The sequence below is a fragment of the Lagopus muta genome, chromosome 8 (assembly GCF_023343835.1).
Source record: "Lagopus muta isolate bLagMut1 chromosome 8, bLagMut1 primary, whole genome shotgun sequence".
Lineage (NCBI taxonomy): Eukaryota > Metazoa > Chordata > Aves > Galliformes > Phasianidae > Lagopus > Lagopus muta.
In genome coordinates, this window is record NC_064440.1 from 19795466 (window position 1) to 19803951 (window position 8486).

General features: G+C 44.8%; 1 long non-coding RNA gene across 1 annotated transcript; it reads right to left on the reverse strand.

Annotated features, from left to right (window-relative positions):
- Positions 1-2213: 2213 nt before the first annotated feature.
- LOC125697010 (uncharacterized) lies at positions 2214-8175 on the reverse strand. Its single transcript, XR_007378643.1, has 3 exons — positions 8053-8175; positions 6783-6869; positions 2214-4347 (listed from the first exon to the last, which is right to left on the reverse strand). It is a non-coding gene; the product is annotated as an uncharacterized LOC125697010 (long non-coding RNA).
- Between the last annotated feature and the right edge of the window lie 311 nt (positions 8176-8486).

Here is an 8486-nt window from a genome sequence, read left to right on the forward strand (position 1 = left end):
GTGAAAGTCTGGCACATGATGACTGGCCCAGCTCAGTATACCCATGGAGTTTGAAAGTCGACCTAGGTGTCAGATTACTTTTTGTAGCCTCCTGGTGATCTATGAGTCTTACTTTTTTGTTTTTCTTCTTCAACATGTCTTTCCCTTCTCCCCTCATTTGTGTTAATATTTTTCTTGAAGCCATTGTGGGACAGCAAGAACAAGCTTAGCGGTGTGAGAAGGAGGAATGGCACCTGGTGAGCAGCACGCATCTGAGGTGTGACAAGGGAAGGTAATGGCTGACTACTGGGAGCATAGATGGCGCTGTTCCTCCTGATGAATGGAAATACTCAGAGCTATCATTTCTGTGATTGACAGGGCAGGATGCTCCTGATAATAGAGGTAGTAGGTACTGAAGAGTTCTGAGGAGGAACGGATAACCCATGTGCTGAAATGCAGCTGTGAAATCAAGGAGATATCACTGACCAACCTGCTGCCTCCCTGCAGACCCAGGAGACATTGCCAGATTCCCTGGTGGTGAGTGTTTCTGCTTTTGTAAACTGTTTGCTAGTATTTTTCTTTATTATTGCTGTTTCCCCATGTGCCCTAGTAGCTTAGAACCTGTAATGCTGATTATGCTTTGATGTTAGATGTATTGTTGCATGCTGGGAAGAAGGAAGGGTGAATAGATTTCTTTATACTGGAGTATGGGGAATGGCAAGATGATTAGTTTTGATGAAGTATTATCAGTTATAAGGTTGGGTTAGTAAACTAGTTTTTGGACTTTGGAAGTGTTGAATAGGTTGGTGTGTAAGCACAGAAGGGGGGTATTGTGAGAGGTAGGTTGTGTTTTTTGCAGTGGAGATTACCAGTATTTATGTATGTAGTGTAGGATAAGTTGAGGCTGGGGTGATGTGTAATTGAATCAGGCACTAGGTGAGAGTCTGGTATGGGACAGAGGTAGTTGAAACTTGTTCTCCTATTGCTGTGAAAAGTAGGGACTGTAACCAAAGATATTGGGTTGGTAGCAGACACTGTATGGAAATGTAGTAAAGTGAAGGTGTTGGAAAATTGTGAGCCTGAGCTGCTCTGTTGTGGGTATGTAATGGAGATGATTTCAATGTCTAGTTTTGCAAGTTCTCTCTTGTCAGCAGGGGGTGTGTGCCTGTTAGGGCAATAAGGTGTGAACTGTTCTTTGTGGATCTTTGGAAAGGTTTTTCTTAAGTGTTTCTTATGCAGTGAGGATCTGTTTGAGGGTTTTGGTGTATCTTGGTTTCAGTTCCATGTATTTGCTGGAGCTGCTTTCATTTTTTTCAGGAGGCACTTTGGTTTGCTTGTGGTGTTTTTTTTCAGGTTGGCAATTTGTTTCAGTTCAATGTGTTTGGTGCTGCTTTCATTTTTTTCAGGAGGCACTTTGGTTTGCTTGTGGTGTTTTTTTTCAGGTTGGCAATTTGTTTCAGTTCAATGTGTTTGGTGCTGCTTTCATTTTTTTCAGGAGGCACTTTGGTTTGCTTGTGGTGTTTTTTTTCAGGTTGGCAATTTGTTTCAGTTCAATGTGTTTGGTGCTGCTTTCATTTTTTTCAGGAGGCACTTTGGTTTGCTTGTGGTGTTTTTTTTCAGGTTGGCAATTTGTTTCAGTTCAATGTGTTTGGTGCTGCTTTCATTTTTTTCAGGAGGCACTTTGGTTTGCTTGTGGTGTTTTTTTTCAGGTTGGCAATTTGTTTCAGTTCAATGTGTTTGGTGCTGCTTTCATTTTTTTCAGGAGGCACTTTGGTTTGCTTGTGGTGTTTTTTTTCAGGTTGGCAATTTGTTTCAGTTCAATGTGTTTGGTGCTGCTTTCATTTTTTTCAGGAGGCACTTTGGTTTGCTTGTGGTGTTTTTTTTCAGGTTGGCAATTTGTTTCAGTTCAATGTGTTTGGTGCTGCTTTCATTTTTTTCAGGAGGCACTTTGGTTTGCTTGTGGTGTTTTTTTTCAGGTTGGCAATTTGTTTCAGTTCAATGTGTTTGGTGCTGCTTTCATTTTTTTCAGGAGGCACTTTGGTTTAGCTCTATGTTTGCTGGAGATATTTTCTAGTTTGTGCTTTTTTTTAGTCACTTTGGTGTGTTTGAAAGGGGGGAAGGCACAATGCACACAAAGTGTGCATTGTGCCTTCCCCCCTTTGTATGGTGCTGTTGACTGAAAATTGCACTATCTCGAAAGAGATTATTTTTTTGGGGTGGGGGGGTGGGTGCAGGTCAGTAACGGAAATTTTTCTTCTTCTGGCTGGGCTGGAGCAGCCCTGGGAAGGGCTGAGGGGGAGCCCCAGTGCCCACTGGGGCTCCCCCTAAGTGGGGGAGTGGGGGAGCCCCAGTGCCCACTGGGGCTCCCCCTAAGTGGGGGGGTGGGGGAGCCCCAGTGTCTATTGGGGCTCCCCCTAAGTGGGGGAGTGGGGGAGCCCCAGTGTCTATTGGGGCTCCCCTGAGTGTGATCTCTTCCCTAGATCTTGGAGTGGCTCTTGATGTTCCTGGTTGCAAAGGAATGAGATAAAGATGAGATGAACTGGGTTCTGTGTCCTGCTGAAGGAGAAAAGTCAGATTATTTCAAACCTCAGCTAAAAGCCTGTTTCAAGTACTCACTGGCATGAGAGGATGCTTGCTCTGTTTAGTAATTGAATGTGCCTGGAGGGCTGTCGGATTTTGCTCCTGGAGAGGCTTGGTTAAGTGGCTGAAGGTGAAATGATCCTGTGGTGTGTATCTTTGTCCTGTATATGCTGTGGATGGTTTTTAGTATTGGCAAGCTACTTAGGCTGAGGTGGTAAGGAAGGATGAAAGCTGCTGCTGTGCTCTGTAGCTTTTTGCTGTTACCTCTTAGGGTGAAGTAATTGGCCTAATGGGGAAATTCAAAATGAAAATTCCAGTGAAAGCTCCTTTTGGGTAGCTCTGAGGCCAATTCAACTACTTCACTATCAATTTAATTTTTTTAAGTAAATGCAGAAAATTTACTTGATATAAGTAAATGCAGAAAACTCTGTGTGGGTAGGGTAAGGTTTCGCTTAGTAATTAAGAGCATGCCTCCTGTAAAATGCACCCAATTGAGTCATGGGACAAGCAACTTAAAAACTAAAGATTTTTAAAATGGTGAAAATCTAGGTCTAACTCTTTGATAAGTCTACTCAATTCAGCAAGAGGAGATCTTTCAAATAAAATTCCCCTCTTTTCATTTCAAAGTATGCCCCCAAAGTAGTGGTAACTAAGCTTACTTTTGCAAGGTGGGAAGTGGGTAATGATACTTCCCTTTATCAAGAAAAAGTATTGGATTGAGAAGGCTTTCTTTTTCTACTGCCAGTGCAAATGCTCTGCTGTGAGTGGGAACCCGGGTGCCTATGATATCTGTGCTAAAATGGAACAGTTAGACTTAGCTAGCTCAGGTTTTTGTGGTGAAGTGGATACCTGACCATCTCTGACTTAAAACAATGGTAAATCCTTGCTTACCGCCGAAAAAAAACAGGGTGCGCTGTCTTTCTGTGCTTGGGCCTGGGTCCCTTGATGCTGGCGTTATTTATTTTGGGGAATGTGAAAAGTGAGAACGATGATTGCTTCATCTGTTGGCTATTTGGCACAGCAGCACGCTCTGTAAAAGAAAGAGGGAGACAAATTGGTAATGGTTTTCAGAAGTTATCTACTGCAAGTGTACAGTGCATCAGGCTTGCTTGGTGTGCTGAATAAAACTGCCATCTGCATTGCCACTGTTTGTATTGCTGCAGTTGTACTTTTTGGATAGAAATGTTTGCTTAATTCGGGAGAGCTTTCCAAGCTCAAAGGTGAGTGTGCTCTCCTGAGAGTGGAGTGGCAGTGGCTGTCTTGCAAGAAGAACCTTTGCTTTCTTTACTTAAGAGAAGTTCACAAAAAACTCTGTTTTCTTGCTAGGTAACCTGAGCTTGTGCTTCTTGGCAAAGCTCTTTGTGATGAATCTCAGTAAGTTAGTTCCTGTGGACCTTTGGCCCAAGCTGAGACTGAACTCCAATGCAAATGACAAAAATACTTAGTGTTCTGCCTTGAGCTTATTACCAAAAGAAATAGAACAGTGGTGAGGTTCTGCCTCTGTGTTAAATGTATAGTATATTGTATCTTTCTGCAAGAGTCTGCAATTAACTAACCAAACACAAAGCCAGTTAATGATAAATAGCAGCTGAATTAAAAGTGCAACATGTAGACAATTCAGGCCAGAAAATGCAGTTCTTAGAGTTACATGCAATACTGACTTCCTAATGACTTCTGCACTTTCAATAAGTTATGTTATTTTACTCACAAGTTCAAGGTGAAGGGCAAGTTCTCGATGGTTGTTCCCTGTGCTAAGCGTAATGGAGACCTGTTTTCCCACGGAAATGTCTAAAATGTAGATTATGGAGAGGAGAAGTTTGTGAAAAGCAAGTACTAACTCGGTTGTCTCTTTTGCCTTACAGAATGACAAAGCGTCCCATGTTGGAAAGGCCCCCTGCCTCCTTGCCCTGTGTGGCATCTGCTGGGACTTCAGCTGCGCTGAGTGGCAACCAAATGCTTCTTCAACTCTGGCAGCCGTGGGCTGTTGCTGCTGCTGCCTTGGGAAAACTTGTTATGATACCTCAGCCCCTCTTTCAGACAAGTTTTTCCTGAGCTCCCATCTGACCCTCCTCTGACTTAATGTGAGGCTCTTCCCTCCTGCCCTCTTGCTAGCTCAGGGGAAAAGAGGCTGCAGCCTTCTTTCAGCTAGTTGGAGAGAAGGAGTTTGAGCCCTTCCTCAAATGCTTTTTGAGCCCTTTATTTCTTTGTTTTGCCCTGTATTGCCCAGGCCTGCACGCAGCGCTTGCAGCAAGTCTGCATCGCAAACTGATCCCTTCCTTTGCTTGGCGGGTAGCGTCCCCATGTGCCCCAGGGTGCGGTCAGCCCTCCTGGACTACAACTGTATGCTTCTGACTTGAATTTAACCGGCATTCACCTACAGCCCTTGGATTCCTTCCTCCAGGGCAGCTCTCCGGCCTCGTCCCTGTCTCCATGTGTAACTGGGGTTGCCTGGTCTCAGGTGCTTGCTTTTGACAAGCTTCAGGTGGTGGGTGATCAAACAGGTGCCAAGGCAGGGCCTTTCTATGCCTGACCAGACTGCAGCTCCTTTTGTATCATCGGCAAGCATAATAAAAACACATTTGACTCCTGGGTCTTGATTGTTTGTAAAAATACCAAAGAGAACTGCCTGTGACAAGAAGCTCTGGACTCTGGCTGCTGTCTGTCTCACAGCCTCTCACAGTCTCGCTTATTCACACAAATGCTTGGAGCCTCTTTTGTATGGGGCTGAGTCACTGCTTAGATGTCTGTATGAAGAAGAGAAAAAGAAAAGGCTGTTTTTTGATATGGGTTGTGGTTTCTACATTGGAGGCAATATGTGTGTGGAACTTAACTGCAAGAGAATACATCTCCCTTCTGTAACACTAGTGTTCTCACAAGGGGGGGTGGCTCTGAGTGGTGATAAACTTTCAGGAATACTTAAGAAACAAGATGCAGCAATTACTGAATCAGGATCTGTTAAGACAGCTGAAGACAATGGATGCATCCCTCTAACAGAGGAATTAAATATGCTCTGTCTTAAAACAGTTATGAACTCATAGCTACCTTTAAGATTCTCCCACTCTAAATTGGATATTTTTAACTGCTACAGTCCAAGTCATTTCACAGTTCACCTTATTAGCATGTATCCACGACCATTACTATCCAAAAGGGTTGAGTGAGACATACAATTTGCAGCTACAAAGCCTAAAATCACCAGAAAACCTTCTAATGGTCCAAAGTGTTCAGAACAGAGCTTCCAACGTGTGTACCGGTCTCTTTAATGTCTTGCCTTGTAAATGCAAGTATAAACTCTGCTTACCCTCACTTTAGCTACAGGCCTGGGCTACATGAGTGTATCCCTCCATCGGTGAGGAGAGGAAAGGATTTCCTTTCTTTATAACTTTTATGACAAATCAGAAATAAAATCCTCAATATTTAATTCATGTAACCTTGTCAGCAACAAATGGCATTTGACCGTGAACGGTTTCAATAATTTGATGTTTGCTCTGTCCCTGTCGCATGAGGAAGCTCTAATCATCTCTAGTTTCTGTGCTTATGTGTGGTAAAGTCCACAGTCTCCCCCCTTCCACATCAACTCAGGTTACCCTGCTGAGAAGGAAAAATCCTCTCCCCAAACCTACAGAGTGAGTGTCAAACTAAAGGGATTTTATGCTTGAAAAGTAATACCGATAAGACTAAACTGTGTAAGGACAACAGGAGTTCTCATACTCTTCCTCACCCAATTTAGTCTTTCTCAGTAACTCACAGGTTCATAAGCACTCAACGATAAACAGCAATAGAAGGAACAAAAGTAAGGAAAGAGCAAAGATTAAGATTTCACCTTCGTAACTGAACCGGGACCGGCTCAATGAAAAGATGTCACAAAAAGAACAGTGCTCACCCATCTCTGAAGATCTAGGCTCACAGAAAAACCCCACAAACGATGGATCTCCTGTAAGAGATCCTTCCTCGGCAGCAGTCAGCCCTTAAATGAGGTTTCAGAGGGGCGGAGGCTGGCTGCGTTCCTTCCCTTCCCACAGGTAAATCGCTTTCACCTGTGCTCCCAAGCCTGACCAGGTCTCTTCTTCCAGGTGCTCAATCAGTGGTTCTGGCCCTGACTTGAGAGTTCCCTTACAGTCATGCAAGTCTTAGCGCTTACAATACAAGCTGTTCAGACTACAGCGACACACCGGCCTCGAAAGGTCAGGCAGAACTGCTTCCCAGAGGGAAGAGGAATTGCTTACCCTTCTCAATATGTAGTACATCCTGTGCTCAGAGAAGTCTTACTTTAATTCACCACACACGAGACTCACGCCGTTACGAAGGCCTGCCTGCAAAAACAGACAGGAATTTCACAAGAAATACACATCCATAAATATGTTCTTAAATGCTACATTATAAAAGAGCATAATAGGAACTCCTCAAGGATGCTTTTCTCCAGCCCCCAGCAGTAGAAATCGATCTCAGAAGGCAGGAAACCAACATACAACAGAGCAATAACCTGCCAGGGAATAAATGGGAGGAAAGAAGGAGAAAGCGAGGGCAGGAGAAATAGGGAAGCGTCGCCTATGAAGAGTGCGGAGATGCTTTTCAGGCACGTGGGGACACATCGACCGACACACAGACGAAACAGAACGCGGTACGAGATAGAAAAAGTAACAAGAAACGATTTTTAACGGTGCGCTGCTCAGCAGAAAAAGGCCAAGGAAAGTATACTCTGATAAGCAAGAAAGGAGAAAAGGCAACAATGGACATAGGGAAGGCTGAGGCGCTCAATGAATTTTTTGCCTCAAACTCTGCTGGCAGTCTGGCTTCCCATCTCTCTTGTGTCCCTACGCTTCTGGGTGGGGGCTGTGGGAGCAAAATCCCTCCCAGTGTAAGAGAAGAGCATATGAGACTACCTGATGAGATTAAATGTGCTCGAGCCCGTGGGGGTCTGATAGCACCCATCCCAGAGCCCCAAAGAGACCGCCCAATGCAATGGCCGCACTGTTCTCCATCACATTTGATGAGTCGTGGGTATCAGACAACTCCCCAGTGATTAGAAAAACATCACACGCCCATTGTTTAAAAGCCCCAGCTGGACTCCTGTGCCCAAGTGTGAGAAATAATATGGACCTGTTGGAGTGGGTCCAGAGGAAAGCCACAGAGACGAGCAAAGGGCTGCAGCATCTCTCCTATGAAGAAAAGCTGGAGATGTTGGGTTTGTTTATCTCAGAGAAGAAAAGGCCTCACCGTGGGCTTCTAGCACTTTCAGGGAGATTATAAACAGGAGGAAGACCAGCCTTCTATGTGGTCTGTATAATGCTACAACACAGTAGAAAGCACAGCATAGGAACAACAGAAAGATGGCAAAGTCCTAGGCTGCAGCAAACAAGGACAAGCCCAAACACAGGAGCTGCCACACATGCACACACAAACAAGCAAACAAACAAGCAAACAAACAAGCAAACAAACAAGCAAACAAACAAGCAAACAAACAAGCAAACAAACAAGCAAACAAACACTGCTTACCTTCAAAAAGCCTCAGGTAGGCCAGAATCTCCAAAAAGATACCCGCCCTTCCAGTGCCAACCCTTAAATGAGGTCTGGGAAGGGGTGGATCCTGGCTGCATCCCTTCCTGTCACTCAGCTGCATTACTTGCACCTGAGCTCCCCTGGTCTGGGCCCGCCTCCCCGCCAGGTGCTCAATCACCGGTTCCAGGCTTGACTTAGTGTTTCCATACAGCCTGATAGTGACAGGACAAAGCAGAATAGCTTTAAACGACAAGAGGGAAGATACCAGGAGGCAGGAATTTTTTACTCAGGGTGTTCAAGAGAACTCGTGACGGCCCCGTCTCTGCAGGTGTTCGAAGCCGGGTTGAATGGGGCTCCGGGCAGCCCGATGGTGTGGGTGGCAGCCCTGCCTGGGGCAGAGGTGTTTGAACTGGATGATCTTTTAGGTCCTT